The 17,955-nt window shown below is 38.9% G+C and overlaps 1 non-coding gene across 1 annotated transcript; it reads right to left on the bottom strand.

The window, feature by feature from the left end:
• Nucleotides 1-300: 300 nt before the first annotated feature.
• TRNAE-UUC (transfer RNA glutamic acid (anticodon UUC)) lies at nucleotides 301-372 on the bottom strand. Its single transcript has one exon. It is a non-coding gene; the product is annotated as a tRNA-Glu (tRNA).
• Nucleotides 373-17,955: the final 17,583 nt, after the last annotated feature.

Below are 17,955 nucleotides of genomic sequence, written 5' to 3'. Positions count from 1 at the left end.
CTGTCTTTGGGCAGTGAGAGCATCTTCAAATTAGATTTTGAGGGTTTTTTTCAGGACTTTCTGGTTCAACCAGATGATCTACGTTCATCTTGTACATTTCTTGACCTAGATCTTGAATCAACTTCAAGGTTCCTTTTCATGGAGAATGGTATTTAGAATCTCCAGGTTTGTTGCTGGGTCATCATTTGTTTTCCGACCTTTTCAGTAGTCAAAGCTAAGAAAAGAGTTGAGAAGTTCATACTAATATTTTCGATTCAATTGTGGTTTTTTTGGCTTCACTGTGCAGCTGTGTGATCTTAGTTCCCCAACCAGGGATTGAACCTGGGCCATGGCAGTGAAAGTGCCGAGTCCTAACCACTGGACCACCAGGGGATGCCTTCGATTCAAATTTTGATTACAGGATTTTTATTTAGTTTGTATTTGTATCTTTTTCCCCCTCTTTCACTGAAAACCTTGATTCCTAAATAGAATAATATAATTATTTATTTGCTTTGTCGTATAAAAATTTCAGAAGGAAAATATATTTGTACTAACATTATGATTATTGAAAAGAGTTTTTATTATTGAAAAGACTTTTTTTTTTTACATTCCTTTTGTCCTTAGAATATATCCCACCAGGGATAAACAGCAAAATTACTGTTTTAAAGTTACCTTGAAATAACCCCTCTCTGAGTGGTTAAGTCACAAAACTCAAAAAATAAGTTACTATTTTCTTTTAGCTTTCTAACTTCAGGGATTTATTTATTCATTTTTGCGGTAGGCGGGCCTCTCACTGTTGCGGCCTCTCCCTTTGCGGAGCACAGGCTCCGGACGCGCAGGCTCAGCGGCCATGGCTCACGGGCCTAGCCGCTCCGTGTCATGCGGGATCTTCCCGGATCGGGGCACAAACCCGCGTCCCCTGCATCGGCAGGCAGACTCTCAACCACTGCGCCACCAGGGAAGCCCTAGGGATTTATTTTTTAAGTTTTGATTTTTAAGGATGATATAAAGCCTTTATATGTTTCCAAAGTAAAATCTACAAAATATTTTGAAAATCGAACTTCCGTCCCTATTCCCTCACCCAGTTCCCATTCTCACTAAAGGTAAACGTTGTTATTAGCTTTTGGTTTAGCATTTCTAAAATAAACAAGTGTGTGTTTGTATTGCTTCTCTTTCTTAGCTCTAAGATGGCATAGTATGCACATGCTACACACATTGTGTTTCTCATTTAACAATATATCTTTATGATCACAGATGCATAGTACTCATTTCGTTGGTGTGACCTAAGTTTACTCAAGTGCCACACAATAAGTGGGCATTTGGGTTCTTCCTGATATTTTACTATTCCAGAAATGTTACAGCCTTCTTTACCAATTACAATTTACTTGACAAATATTTTGTTAAGGACATGTGGATTATTTCAAACCTTTCTTTTTATAAACCAAAGTGTGATAAGCATTCTTGCATATGAAACTATGGTTGTCCTACTAGATTATAAGCTCCCTGAGAGTGACGCATTTTATTTCTGCTTTGTGCATAACACGAAGCTCATCAATTTGAAGGTATTGATTGATTAAGCTAAATGAAAAATACATCAGGAAAACACATTCATCTTTTTGGAAAACATCTGTGTATCTTGTTTAAGGAAAGTTTCTATAAATAGAAATTATTCCCAAATAAACACTGGATGAAGTTAAAGGAAAGAGTAGTACTATTACTGAGCAGCTACCAGACTCAAATTAATCAAACAGACCACAAAAATTAATTGTGGTTAAGTAATTCAGGTGTTGGGAATAGTGTTAATTTAAACAGGTGGCATTCTTGTCTCAAGGAGCTAATTTTCTAGTGGGAAGACGTAAGTGGAAAACATAGAAAATAGGCACATAATGAAATACATAATGTATTGTAGAAAACTGATAATGGCTGGAAGGAAATCCTCAGGAAGGGGAGTAGGGTGGGATTCAGGGCACAAGTGGTGGGTACAGCCTTGGATAAGACCAGGGGTTGGTGGATTTGGGGAAAGGGGAATAAAGTAGTCCCTTTTTATTTCATATGTTTTCCAGGGAAGAATGCAGTGAGAGTGAGTAGTGAGAGGGTACTAGAATGGGTGAAATAATTGATTCAGAGAGCGGGAAAGTAAAGTTACTAGGGGAATATAGTTGATATCATGCTTGGTACTTCACTTATGAGAGATTATTTAACAAAAGTTGTTCTTCCAATACCCTCTGTTAAAGGAAATTTTGCTGCCTGTGGTCTGGCCAGGGGGGTTAAGAACCTTTTTTCCCCACCCTCACTAGGCTGATTGGAATAATAATTAGCACTGGACTAGTGGGAAACCCATAGATAGCAATGTCTAGTGTGCAGTGTATCACCTTTGACACAAATACCTTGACATACAATGATCTTAGCAATCAGTTTCCTCTCTTAGGAATTTGGAACTAGGAACCTGAAAGAATGAGGCAATTAGCAGACAGTGCAGAAACTGAAGGAGAACAGTAAGAGATGCTATTAGGTAGAGTCAGGGCCATACCAAGCTAACGTCTGGAGAAAGCAAAAACTATGCTTATGCTTATGCTGAAGAAATCTATAAGAGAAAACCAGAAAGCATGGGCAGAGAGAGGCAAAGAAGGAAGAGAGGTGGAGCAGGGCCTTTCTAGCTGCCTCATTTCCTGAAAACATTCCAGGCCCAATTTCAATTGGCATGTTTCCTTCGAGAAAAATCCACTTTGACTTGAACGAGGTTGAGCTAGTGCAGTGGGCTGCTGCCATTTCAGTGTCGTACCCAACATCTCTTTGCTCTGTTTTGCTAGTAGTACACTGATTCTTCTCTAAGAAAACTATTATTCCTCACTGAGGTCCGTGAAGTTTGGATGCAACTGATTTTTAGGTAGCTCATCATTCTTCTCCACCTTACTGCAACTTTCTTGTTTCTCAAATAGAAGGCGCAGGCTTCCCTGGTGGCGCAGTGGTTGAGAGTCCGCCTGCCGATGCAGGGGACGCGGGTTCGTGCCCCGGTCCGGGAAGATCCCACGTGCCGCGGAGCGGCTGGGCCCGTGAGCCGTGGCCGCTGAGCCTGCGCGTCCGGAGCCTGTGCTCCGCGACGGGAGAGGCCACAACAGTGAGAGGCCCGCGTACCGCAAAAAAAAATAACACCTCGGCCTGGCCTGTGAATCACTCAGCCCATATTCTGCCTTAGTCATTTTCATGAGAGGTGAATCCTGTTTGCTTTATCTGTTTGAGGCTTCTTAGAGCCCTCTCTTCTGTGAAACTTCCAAAGAATAATTTGACGGAATTTAGCATTTCATTATCTTTGCCTTCATCTCCTGACATTAATTTCTTTTCATAGATAACTGGTAGCAATTAGGAGAGAAATTTAATCTTAGAACTTTAAAGTTTGTCTAAAAGCTTAGTATTAGGGTATAGGCTATATAAATGAATTCTGGCAGCTTCTAGTATGAAGTACAACTTAGATAAAGAAATTGTGCCATTAGGGTGAATAATTTGCCAAATATTCTTTTCTTAAGAGCCTTAAGATTTGAAACATAGGCCAAAGTGACTGCATCACCCTTTCATAGTCACCCAAGCTTAAAATACGCCATCATCTATGACTGCTATTCACATCAAATCAGTCACCAAGAACTTTGGCTACATCTGTTCCTTCATGACCATTCCCGTTGCCACCGATCTGGTCCAGGGCTTCATTATTTTGTGCCTAGAACATTGCAATATGGTTACAATTTGTCTCTCTGACTGGATAATTTTTCACTTGCTTCACCATGCACACATGTTCCTATGGCCTTGCTAAGACAATAGACTGTTACAGCATCTCCCTGATCAACACCCAAACTCCATTTCTTAGCTCTACAAATCTCCCTAATTTGGTCCATACCTGCTTTTCACTCCTCTATGTGAGCTTTCTGCCTAGTTCATCAAATAATACAGTCAACAAGTATTTATGGGGTAGCAGGATCTGTGCTATGGCTGGATAAGCAACTAGGAATAAGATACTGCCTTTATCATCCCAGAGCAAATATTCTACTGGAGCAGCCAGGCAAGTAAAGACGAGACAAGGTCCACTGGAGAGGATGCTACCATGGTGGAGAGCATGGAGAATTATAGGACACCAAAGCAGCAGCAATTCATCCGGCCCTGGAGGCCCCAACAAGACTTGTTGAGAAGATGACATCTCACTTGCAGCCTGTAAGACAAGTAGGCTAACTCTGGTCATTGGCCCAACCTATGAGAAACACCCAGCAAGATGCGGCTCAAACCTCAGCCCATGAAATACTTCTTCACCATCTGGTTAGGGCCTCTGATCTCCTCTCCCGGCTCTGAGCTGCTATAGCATTCATCTATTCATTCATTCAATCGGCAAATATTGAATGTGTCCTAGTAGGTACCAGGAACTTCTAGGCTCTGAGATACAACAGTGAATAATTAAATCCTTGTTCTTGAGAACTTACATTCAAGTGGAGCAAGGAGATAGTATCAAACACACAAATATATAATGTCATGTGGTGGTAGCACCTGTGAATTAAAAGAAAACACAGTAAGAAAGAGAAAGTTGGGGTGGGGGAGTGCTATTTTAGATAGAGTGAAGTCTCTCTGCTAAGGTAACATTTGAGCAGAAAGATGCATAAAGTTCGGAGGAGCTGAGGGAAGACGTTTCCAGGCTGAAGGACCACCGAGCGTAAAGGCCATGCAGCCAGGAGTGTGTGGAGTTGTAGGAACAATGCTGACCTGGTATCACTCATTTGACTTCTCATTGGCTAGCACCTCAATTCATTATTGTTCTTTTCACATGGCTCAGAGCTGTTCCTCTCCAACCTGTTTTCGGTTTATGGAGGCTGAGAACTGTAACCTTACCTTCTTTATACTGTCTCTACCATGCTTCTTGCTCCTAACTCCCTGCGCTCAGTCCAGTGCCTCTATGAGGCTATCAGGAAGTGTTCACTGACTGAATGAAGTGGGATTTACTCATGCTCTTGATGCATTATATGTGCTATAAGGCACTCGTACTCCCCTTACCTGTCTGATAATATAAGAGCACACTCCGTAACCAGCGAAAGAAAAGGGGGTGTGGTGGGGAGGCGGGTACAGGAACACAGAAACTATCCTCAGAGTATCAATTTCAGGGGCCTGAGAGTCTGCCTCTAGGGCAAGAACTAGAACACTTCTGGCAGTGTTTCTGTAGATTTTAATGTAGTAGGGATGATCTGGGAACCAGAATTGGATGGGTGACTCCAAAAAACTGATTTAGTGAATTGTAGTCTGTAGGTTGATTAAGTATTGATCAGTGACCCAGCTCAGGTCTGAAACAGCCTCAGAACTACCTTCTGAATAAGCCATAAAGTAAAAGAACTGATCACTGATTTAACTGGCAATCTCATTGGGGAAGCTGTGAAATTCTTTTGAAATAGGAAGTTAAGAACCTTTGAAAATTCACTTAAGTGTTTGATTTTTTAAAAACTGACACTTCAAATATCACTAAGGCAAATAATATTAATTAAGGAACAGATGGCCCTGAAATCTCCGGATTCATTCTTATTCGAGGCTTAGGAAGTGGCTGATTCCATTTGCAATGGGTATGTTAGGAAATGTTTAGCATGTAAATTCTTTAGGTACTGAGTTTGAATAGTGTGGTCTCTGGACCCCTGGGGAACCTGGGACATTGAAACTATTTTGATGTTAAGATGATGATAATGATGCTAAGATGTCATTCTCTATTTACTGTGTTAACATCTGCACCTATGGTAGGGAAACCTGCTGGTGTCTTTTCAGGAATCAAGGAGGTAGCCCCAGATGTCCTGTTCTTCACTGCCATGCACTCACAGTTAAAAAAGATGCAAGTCCTACCATGTCTTTGATGAAGCAGTGAAAATTTATTAAATCTCAGCCCGAGTACACATCTTTCCAATAGTCTGCACACATTAATCACTACTTTTGCATACCAAAAATGGATTATCTATAGGAAAAGCCATAGTTTGAGTTGCAAGCTGAGCAACATTTTTACTTAAAAGAATAGCTACAAACTATCATTGTATCAAAAATGAATAAAGTAGGTCTGTCACTTCAAGGAAAATAACTGACATGTGGTACCAATGATAAAATTTAAGCTTTCAAATGAAAATGTAAATTTTGGAAAAATTTGCATCTTGAAGCTTCCCAAAATTTAAAAGGGAATTTTTGGATGAGATTTGTGTTTATTATGCAGATATTAACAAATGTGATATTTTGATAATCCTCAATGAAATATGTCAACATTTGGGAGATGTGCATAACTCAGGGAACCTATATTTTTCAAATGACCCACACATGTTGTTACAAAAGCAAGCATGGGTAAAAGACCCATTCAAAGTATAACATAGACCAGTGAATTTTATTTATTTATTATTATTTTTATTTTTTTATTTTTTATTGGAGTATAGTTGCTTTACACTGTTGTGTTAGTTTCTGTGAATTTTAATGTAAAACAGTATGAAGAGGTCATTGATATGGTTTCAGACTCCACATTGTAATAACCATTCATAAACTAGCATTTGTCAAATTTTGGTATTGTATCAAAGAAGAATAGCCACAATTATTTGAAAGACCATTACAATATGGTCTTCCTTGTCCAACTACATATCTGTGTGAGGCCAGCTTTTCTTCATATACTTCAGCCAAAGCAACACGTGGCAACAGAGAGAATGCAGAAGCAGGCATGTGGATCCAACCGTCTTCAGTTCACCCAAACATCAAGATATTTGCAAAAATGTAAAAAAGAGACTCCCTTCTTACTAAAATTTTTGTTTTGGAAAATATAGTTATTCCTCATTAAAAATAGGTTATTTATCCTTGCACCTAAAGCAATTAGAGAAAGAAGAACAAAAAAACCCCAAAGTTAGCAGAAGGAAAGAAATCATAAAAATCAGATCAGAAATAAATGAAAAAGAAATGAAGGAAACGATAGCAAAGATCAATAAAACTGAAAGCTGGTTCTTTGAGAAGATAAACAAAATAGATAAACCATTAGCCAGACTCATCAAGAAAAAAAGGGAGAAGACTCAGATCAATAGAATCAGAAATGAAAAAGGAGAAGTAACAACTGACACTGCAGAAATACACAGGATCATGAGAGATTACCACAAGCAACTCTATGCCAATAAAATGGACAACCTGGAAGAAATGGACAAATTCTTAGAAAGGAACAACCTGCCAAGACTGAATCAGGAAGAAATAGAAAATATGAACAGACCAATCACAAGCACTGAAATTGAAACTGATTAAAAATCAAACAAACAAAAGCCCAGGACCAGATAAATGGCTTCACAGGCGAATTCTATCAAACATTTAGAGAAGAGCTAACACCTGTCCTTCTTAAACTCTTCCAAAATATAGCAGAGGGAGGAACACTCCCAAACTCATTCTGCGAGGGCACCATCACCCTGATACCAAAACCAGACAAGTATGTCACAAAGAAAGAAAACTGCAGGCCAATATCACTGATGAACATAGATGCAAAAATCCTCAACAAAATAATAGCAAACAGGGCTTCCCTGGTGGCTCAATGGTTGAGAGTCCGCCTGCCAATGCAGGGGACACGGGTTCATGCCCCAGTCCGGGAAGATCCCACATGCCGCGGAGCTGCTGGGCCTGTGAGCCATGGCCGCTGGGCCTGCGCGTCCGGAGCCTGTGCTCCACAGCGGGAGAGGCCACAACAGTGAGAGGCCCATGTACCGCAAAAAAAAAAAACAACCAAAACCAAAACCAAAACCAACAAAAAATAATAATAATAGCAAACAGAATCCAACAGCACATTAAACGGATCATACACTATGATCAAGTGGGGTTTATTCCAGGAATGCAAGGATTCTTCAATATACGCAAATCAATCAACGTGATACACCATATTAACAAATTGAAGGAGAAAAACCATATGATCATCTCAATAGATGCAGAGAAAGCTTTCGACAAAATTCAACACCCATTTATGATAAAAACCCTGCAGAAAGTAGGCAGAGAGGGAACTTTCCTCAACATAATAAAGGCCATATATGACAAACACACAGCTAACATCATCTTCAATGGTGAAAAACTGAAAGCATTTCCACTAAGGTCAGGAACAAGACAAGGTTGCCCACTCTCACCACTCTTATTCAACATAGTTTTGGAAGTTTTAGCCACAGCAATCAGAGAAGAAAAGGAAATAAAAGGAATCCAAATCGGAAAAGAAGAAGTAGAGCTGTCACTGTTTGCACATGACATGATACTATACATAGAGAATCCTAAAGATGCCACCAGAAAACTACTAGAGCTAATCAATGAATTTGGTAAAGTAGCAGGATACAAAATTAACACACAGAAATCTCTGTATAGATTCCTATACACTAATGATGAAAAATCTGAAAGTGAAATCAAGAAAACACTCCCATTTACCATTGAAACAAAAAGAATAAAATATCTAGGAATAAACCTGCCAAAGGAGACAAAAAATCTGTATGCAGAAAATTATAAGATGATGAAAGAAATTAAAGATGATACAAACAGATGGAGAGATATACCATGTTCTTGGATTGGAAGAATCAACATTGTGAAAATGACTCTACTTCCCAAAGCAATCTATAGATTCAATGCAATCCCTATCAAACTACCACTGGCATTTTTCACAGAACTAGAACAAAAAATTTCACAATTTGTATGGAAACACAAAAGACCCCGAATAGCCAAAGCAATCTTGAGAACAAAAAATGGAGCTGGAGGAATCAGGCTGCCTGACTTCAGACTATACTACAAAGCTACAGTAATCAAGACAGTATGGTACTGGCACAAAAACAGAAAGATAGATCAATGGAATAGGATAGAAAGCCCAGAGATAAACCCATGCACATATGGTCACCTTATCTTTGATAAAGGTGGCAGGAATATACAGTGGAGAAAGGACAGCCTCTTCAATAAGTGGTGCTGGGAAAACTGGACAGGTACATGTAAAAGTATGAGATTAGATCACTCCCTAACACCATACACAAAAATAAGCTCAAAATGGATTAAAGACCTAAATGTAAGGCCAGAAACTATCAAACTCTTAGAGGAAAACATAGGCAGAACACTCTATGACATAAATCACAGCAAGATCCTTCTTGACCCATCTCCTAGAGTAATGGAGATAAAAACAAAAATAAACAAATGGGACCTAATGAAACTTCAAAGCTTTTGCACAGCAAAGGAAACCATAAACAAGACCAAAAGACAGCCCTCAGAATGGGAGAAAATATTTGCAAATGAATCAACTGACAAAGGATTAATCTCTAAAATTTACAGGCAGCTCATGCAGCTCAATAACAAAAAAATAAACAACCCAATCCAAAAATGGGCAGAAGACCTAAATAGACATTTCTCCAAAGAAGATATACAGACTGCCAACAAACACATGAAAGAATGCTCAACATCATTAATCATTAGAGAAATGCAAATCAAAACTACAATGAGATATCATCTCACACCAGTCAGAATGGCCATCATCAAAAAATCTAGAAACAATAAATGCTGGAGAGGGTGTGGAGAAAAGGGAACACTCTTGCACTGCTGGTGGGAATGTGAATTGGTTCAGCCACTATGGAGAACAGTATGGAGGTTCCTTAAAAAACTACAAATAGAACTACCATATGACCCAGCAATCCCACTACTAGGTATATACCCTGAGGAAACCAGAATTCAGAAAGAGTCATGTACCAAAATGTTCATTGCAGCTCTATTTACAATAGCCCGGAGATGGAAACAACCTAAGTGCCCGTCGTCGGATGAATGGATAAAGAAGATGTGGCACATATATACAATGGAATATTACTCAGCCATAAAAAGAAACGAAATTGAGCTATTTGTAATGAGGTGGATAGATCTAGAGTCTGTCATACAGAGTGAAGTAAGTCAGAAAGAGAAGGACAAATACCGTATGCTAACACATATATATGGAATTTAAGAAAAAAAAATGTTATGAAGAACCTAGGGGTAAAACAGGAATAAAGACACAGACCTACTGGAGAATAGACTTGAGGATATGGGGAGGGGGAAGGGTAAGCTGTGACAAAGCGAGAGAGAGGCATGGACATATATACACTACCAAACATAAGGTAGATGGCTAGTGGGAAGCAGCCGCACAGCACAGGGAGATCAGCTCTTCGTGCTTTCAGACCGCCTGGAGGGGTGGGATAGGGAGGGTGGGAGGGAGGGAGACGCAAGAGGGAGGAGATATGGGAACATATGTATATGTATAACTGACTCATTTTGTTGTAAAGCAGAAACTAACACACCATTGTAAAGCAATTATGCTCCAATAAAGATGTTAAAAAAAAATAGGTTATTTATATTAACATGTAATGGGCTTGTCACTGTTTTCTTTTAATTAATAAACAAATATTTAAATATCCTCAATATTAACTTTTAGTATGGTAAATATCAATAGACACAAATTGATATAAACATCTCCTTAGGCTATAAACTCTTTAGATTACTTAATTATATAATTGTTATATAATAAAATAATCTAATAGTCTAATCAACAACACAGAAAACCATCTCACTTTCCCTTGTGGGCGTGAATGAATACATAGATAAGAGGATTCTTCTGTACGTGCATGGATAAATATTTAGATAGATGCTTTCTCTCTGCTTCAGACTTGGGATCAGAGGGTTGAGTTAATCACAAGCCTCAGTTCATGATTAATGGTCCCTGTAAAGCTCTGGTCCTGTTTTCTTTAAAGTCTTCTAATGTGTTTGTTGTAGATCCCTTTTTGTTTTTGCATGTGTACTTGTAAAACACGTATTATGGTTTCATGTTGCATATATGTTTAATTTACATAAATGTGATTTATTGTGATATGTATGTAATTTTCTTTCTATTTCTCATTTTAGCATTATATTTTAAAGATCTAGCCACTGCATGTTAATAAGAAAAGCCATACAGACAAAACATCTGACATGTACATTTTTTCTTATCATATGCAGCTAGAGATTTTATGGCAGCATTAGAAAATTTTACCTTTTAATATGACAAACATGAAAAACTGCCTCTAAGCTGTAAAATTTATATAACCAAATACTAATGACTTTACCATTTGATCTCAAAGACCATACCACTGAACAGCTTTTATTCATGGTCTGTGTGGGCCATGTGCTTGTTCACACCATGAGGGTTTAGAATAAACACGAGACAGACTGCAGGGCTTCAAAATCTTGGCTCCACAATTATCTGATTGTAGGCAAGTTACTTAACCTCTCTGTCTCACAGTCTCATTATCTGTAAAGTGGGGTTAATAATCGTACCTACTTCATGCTGTTGACATGAGGACTGAATGAATTAATATTTGTAAAGTGATGAGAAACAGTACCTGGAACATAGGAATCATTATAAAGGCATTTGTGAAGTGAAATGAAATGAAATGAATGACAAGAATATGCCATCTGAGAGCATCAGCTTGTTCAAATGAATCATAATCTGCTTTCCCGTTAGAGCATTTCTGCCCTTTATCTTCCTGAGGAAAATGTTTTGGTAATAAAAGGCCACTGAATGGGGCTTCCCTGGTGGCGCAGTGGTTGAGAGTCCGCCTGCCGGTGCAGGGGACACGGGTTCGTGCCCCAGTCCGGGAAGATCCCACATGCCGCGGAGCGGCTGGGCCCGTGAGCCATGGCCGCTGAGCCTGCGCGTCCGGAGCCTCTGCTCCGCAATAGGAGAGGCCACAACAGTGAGAGGCCTGCTTACCGCAAAAAAAAGGCCACTGAATGATCATGGATAGAGGTAGGAGGATCATATTCTTGTTATTTTTATAGGCATTCATTTTTCATATATCGAAAAGAAATTTTAAAAGCTCCGAGAGTGACATCACATCCTTTGAAAATTTTACATGAAGTATTCTAAATAGCTATTAGAGTCTCATTACAAGAATGAGGAGCAGAGATTCACGAATCAAAAAGATTCATGTGAATTTAGACTAAGAAAAGAAAAGGACTGTATACTTCACATCAAATATAGTAAGTTGCCAAGTTCTTTAGGGGCCACAAGCCATCCTCTTTTTCCCCATCAGGACTTCTATGAATTCGCTGTTCCCTCCTGGCCACGGAAAACAGAATTCCCAGTCCAGAGTTGTGAAGTCAGAGCAACCACAAGAGCCTCCAGGTGCTTTCCATGACCGAGTAATTCCTGGCATGAGGCACTATAGCTTTCACTGCTTTTACCCTTATCACTGACGATGATGTCATTTTGCAGGCACTAACCGAGTATCAGAAAAGGATGAGCATTTTGAATGGGACTTGAAGAAGGCTTTCAAATGAAAAACCAACCATGGGATGAATTTCTTAATTTGAAAACCAAGCTAAATTTAATTGTTCCAGACTGTTTTCCATTATAGGCTATTGCTAACTTCTTTTCCTGGAGTGCTTGCAATCACTTTTCAGACTGGGTGCCCTGGGATATAGCCAGATTAACTCTGAGCTGTGAATTTTACAAATGCTCTTGTTTAACCTATAATCGATTTAAATAGAGCTATTCCACAAAATGCAAGCATGGTAATTGGTGGAATTTTATTTTTTTTGCATGAAACAGAGTACAAGAATAAGCTGTCTTTGACTTTCTGGATCTTTGCACAGCCAGAAGTCTGACAGAATAATCACTGAAGTTCAAATTAGAGCCCCAGATGGAAACACAAACAGGGGCCACCACTGTGCCTTTTTCATGCTTCAAAGCTCAGTTCTGGACAGAAATGTGTTCCAGTTAAAATGTAATCATTTCCAATTCCTTCTGATCACTGGATCTTATTGGAAAGAAGCAGCCTGAGGACTACAGTTGCTTTTAATTACCACTGAATGTTGACTGAAATTATCATTTCCTTCTTATGCATTTGTATTTTTATAGAACAAACAAGAATAAAATAAAGACATGGCTTCTTTAAGTATATTTTGAGAAGGATCTTTGTTTAACATTACCCTCTTTGGGTTAGAATTTCTTTGTCAGGATTGCATTTTCCCAACTTACCTCACCATGGATTGCAGGAAGAGCCAGGTCAGTTCAACATCCTTGAATGGTCAAGTTTTAAAATTTAGGTGGCGTTTTTAAAATTTCAGGAAGATTCAGGAGAGTTCATGTGCTTCTCCGATTAAAGAATTAATACTGTAAGATACTTTGGACAAGGTTTTTTTCTAACTGTACCATCTTCCTATTTTCCCACACCATTTTGAAAATGAATGCAGAGATTATTGAGAGAGACAAGTGAAAAAACCAAAAAGCCAAAACACCCTCTTTCACCCTAAAGTCATGGTATATTCAATATTTAAAAGTTTACAATAGTTTTGATCTTCATATATTTTTGAAATGCTATAAATAAAAACGATTCTTCTTCTTAGCTGGAACCTGAGAAATGTATCCTCAAATCCAGTAGTGAATAGTGGCACTAAATTCTGCTCAAAATAGGAATGAATGGCAAACACGAAGAGATCACAAGCCTGACGTGATTTCTTCTTCAGCGTCTCAATTCTGAACAACCTACGTGGCTAAGGAGATGTACTCTCTGATACTTTCCTGATTATTTCAAGATTTCTATCACAAATTAAAAAGAAATGTCTCTGGAAATTGATTCTATTGCAGAAAGACACAATCTCTAAAATGAATCCCGTATTTGGGTTTCCCAAGGAGACACTGGCAACAGAGAGAGAATTTATATGCATGTCTGGCAAGATCTCATAAAGCAGTACGTTTAATCGATCCACAGAATGTTAATTAATAGCATAAACTGTGGAGTCAGAGATACCTAGGTGATTCAAATCCATCATTACTAATTCTGTGACCTTGGGCAAATAATTCAACTCCTCTGTGTTTGAATTTTCTCACCTGATGAATGGCTAATTATAGCCCCTCCCTCCCTCCCTCAAGAGTTCTAGAGCGAATTAAATCAGATAAAATGAAGTGTTTGGCAAAGCAACAGAAACATTTTTGGTTCTGAATAACAACTATTGTTTTTATGCTTGGTATACGGCAATAAACAAAAAAGAAAAAACTATTGTCCCAGCCTTCAGGAATATTATCCTCTCACTGAGGTTTTGATACACATACATGAAAGTTACATATATTGCAAATCAGGATATGATTCAGTGAGCTTAGTAAAAGCTTTAGGACTCTAGAGAGAAAGAAATTGCTGTGGAATGCAGTGGTGTGATAAGGTTTAATGGTGGGGGAGAGGATCTGAGTTGGACCATAAATGAAATGTAGGATTCAGATCTTGAGAAAGGAGATAATGGTTTATTCCAAATAAGAACAGTGGAGGGAAAATGGTCTTGTGTATGGGACTTTGGGGGATGCCTCTAGACCAATGGATATACACATTTGGCTACAGCAGAAGGTCATTCTTGTAAGAGGGAGTATGAGAAGTTGTGGAAAGGTAGGTTATCTTTAAAGGCCCTGGGGAGTTTTGAGTAAGGGAATGAGATGATAACCGTTGAGGAAGACTTACTTGGTTGCTTCTTGTTCAGTGGGCTGAAGGAAGGATCAGATGGAGGAAGGATGATGAATTAAGAGGTAATTTATGTGTAGACCAAGATGGAGGTCCATGAGCTTGGAAAGAAGATAATGATAATACTAAATTAAATAATGCAGTTTACAACCATCACCTGGTTCAATCCTGCCAACAACCCCAAAGAATAGATACCATTATTTTACCCACTTTATTGATGAGAAAACCCAGGCTATCAAGGTTAAGCAATTAATAACGTTAACACAGCTAGACTGTGAAAATGATGGGATTTAAAGTCTGGTTTTCTGACTCCAGAATTCAAGCACTTGACCATTGTGCCCTACTGCCTGCTACTCATGAGAAAATTGGTGTCTAGAAATTTATGTAGTATTTACCTTTATAAAGTACAGTTTCTTCTTAGATCACATCCTAGCTTGATTAATACTGTGGAAAAAAAGAAAACCAACCGATGAGAAGAGCAAAGTGGGAAATCTTCATAGTGGAAAAAAAGGAAAGGCTGCAGGTGTGCCGTGATTGAGTGTTGTTGGCATGGAGAAGCTGTAGGCAGGGCTAGCTAGAAATGGGGCATCTTATGTGACTGATGAAAAGTGCATACCTAACTTCCCCTTGTTGGTACTAAGTTAGAAGTGGGGACAAAAATGAGGGAAGCTGTCAGTCATTAATCAAGTCCTGGCCATCTGGGGCTGATTGTTACGGAAGTTATTGTTTAGTTTCCTGGATTGTCACTAGAGATAGCAATCTGGTTTCCTCAACCAGACTTATAGCTGGCTGGCTTCCTGGGTTGTTTATTATACATAAAGGGTTTGGTTTCCTAGGCAGGTTGTAGATCAAAGTTCTATTTTTATATATGGTCTGGCCATTTCCTGTTTGTATATTCAACCTCTCAATACTTTTTTAAGGCTTAGTTGCCTTCAAACTCCTCAAGGTACTTTCTGATTCTGGAGAAAAACATTATTCAAGATATATATGTTAGAAATTTAATTGAAAATGTATTTGACAGCACAAAATTGAAACTATTTGAGGCTTACAATACAATATTTTATCCCAGAACCAACAACAGGCCCAATCTACACATGCCTGGTTGTATATCTCAGCTTCATGCCCACCCTCTTTCTATATTTTCCTTGCCTCACAGGGGAGGAGCCTGGGAACTACATTTCCCAGAATCCCTAGCCAAAGAGGGAAATCCATTATTCTACTGTGGCAGCCATAGGCAGGCAGGTGGGGATTGGTGGATGGTTCACATGAGGTTTTGCCAGTGGCTTCCAAGCATTCTCCTAGGAATTGCTTTATCTGTTGAAACAGCTGAGGTCTGTGGAGGCAGCTTTTCTGATAATCTTGTACTTTTAGATTTCCTGAAAGCTTGCAGGGGCTTTCCTGACCTTTGTTCTCCTAGCCCTTGGAATGGTGTAGTAAATCTTTAATTCCCAGTGTTAAACCATGTTTTATTCAAAATTTGTAGAGTGATTTTTGTCTTTCTGACTGACCCTGATTGAATGATCAGACACTATGCCAAAAATAGGGATATACACAATCCTCTGAGAATGTTCTGGATGAAACTAGAACATGCTTTATTGTTAAGTAACCAAGACAATTGAGAGAAAAAGAGTAAATGCTTTAGGTCTCATATATTATACTTAGCCTCTTAATATGGGTGCCTTTCCTTATTTTATCTTCCCAGTGTTCAGAACAAAGCCTAGCACAAATCAGACACTCAATTATGTCTGTTAAATCAAGTTGAATTAAATAAACAGATGAAAAGGGGATGAAACAGGGATTTTGAAGCAGACCAAGGCAGAAAAGCAGTTGATCAAAAATGAAAGTAGATACAAAAAGGAAAATAATTAAATCATAAGTGACAGTAAAAATATAACCCTTCTACAAAGAGGAAATTCAAGATCAAAGCATTAATTAGTAACAGTCTTAGAATTAGCCTATGGTTTATTTCTGGTTGTATTTTACCTTTTAATGTTTTACCTCACATTCCTTCATGTCTATTTCTCTTAACTCCTTCCAGACTAGTCTCAAATCCATTCACTTTCTGCCAACTCTATTGTTACTATCCTAATCCAAGCAGTGCTTATCTCAGCTTCTGCAGTAGCCTCCAATCTGGGCTCTTTGCTTGCATTGCAGTCCCTCTGATTCATTCTCTAGAGCTGCACTGTCCATAAGGTAGCCACCAGCCACATGTAGCTACAGAGCCCTGGAAATGCTCCTCATTTGAATTGAGATGTTCTGTAAGTTTAAAATACACACTGAATTTCAAGACTTAGTATGAAAAAAAAGTAGGATGTCAACAATTTTTTAGATTGCTTATGATAATGATCTGATAGTTTGGATACGTTGGGTTAAATAAAATATATCAGTAAAATTAATTTAATATGTATTTTTTTACTTTAAAAATATGACTAATAGAAAACTTAAATTTCCTATGTGGCTTCTCTAGGCAATAGTCAGTGATCTTTTTCAAACAAAAATTAGGTTATATCATTACCCTGATTTAAACCTTGCCCATAGGATAAAAACCAAAATGTGCACCGTTGCCTTCAAGTTCCTGTCTAATGTGGCCCCTGCCCACCTCTCCAGCCCTGTCTTGTGCTCCTCACTGCTGGTAATGTTGTCCTTCTCGCAGTCCCTCAAAGGCATCCTTCTCCTCTTAACAGCACTTCCTTTTCACATGTTCTCTCCAACCTGAAATGCTTTTCTCATTCTTCACGTGTCTGGTTCCTACTCATCCTTTAGGTCTCAGCTGAAATATTACTACAGGAGAGAATCACCACTTGATGTCCTTAGTTGGCATGAGCTGCCATAACAAAATACCATAGACTGGGTGGCTTAAACAACAGAAATTTATTTTCTCAGAGTTCTGGAGGCTAGGAGTCTGAGATCAGTGTGCCAGCATGGTTGGGTTCTAGTGAGGGCTCTCTTCCTGGCTTGCAACCTGCGACCTTCTGGGATGTGCCCTCATATGGCAAAGAGAGAGACACACACAGAAAGCTCTCTGGTGTCTCTTCTTATAGGGGCACTAATCCTACCATGAGGGCCCACCCTCATGACCTCATCTAAATCTAATGACCTCCCAAAGGCCCCAGCTCCAAATACTGTCACATTGGGGGTTATGACTTCAACATATGAATTTGGGGGAGGCACAGTTCATTCCACAGCACTCTCTAACTATAGTAGATCCCTTATTATTTTATCTAACACTGGTAACAACCTGGATTTACAATTGGTGGCTAAAGTTGGGGGGCAGGAGGTAGTTTTGTGGGACTGAGCCCTTAAACTGTGGGATCTGATGCTAATTCCAGGCAGATAGTGTCAGAATTGAGTTAAATTGGAGGACATCCAGTCCAGAAAGTTAGAGAATTGCTTGGTGTGGAAAACCCACACATCTGTGTCAGAAGTGAAGCGTTGTGAATAGTAGAGGACTAGTAGTGTATGTTTTCCATTACTAAAAATATAGTTAAGTTTAAGATAA

The sequence above is a fragment of the Lipotes vexillifer genome, unplaced genomic scaffold, assembly GCF_000442215.2.
Source record: "Lipotes vexillifer unplaced genomic scaffold, Lipotes_vexillifer_v1.1 scaffold477, whole genome shotgun sequence".
Taxonomy (NCBI): Eukaryota; Metazoa; Chordata; class Mammalia; order Artiodactyla; family Lipotidae; genus Lipotes; species Lipotes vexillifer.
Note: the sequence above shows the minus strand (reverse complement) of the source record. Positions and strands in the feature narration are given on the sequence as shown.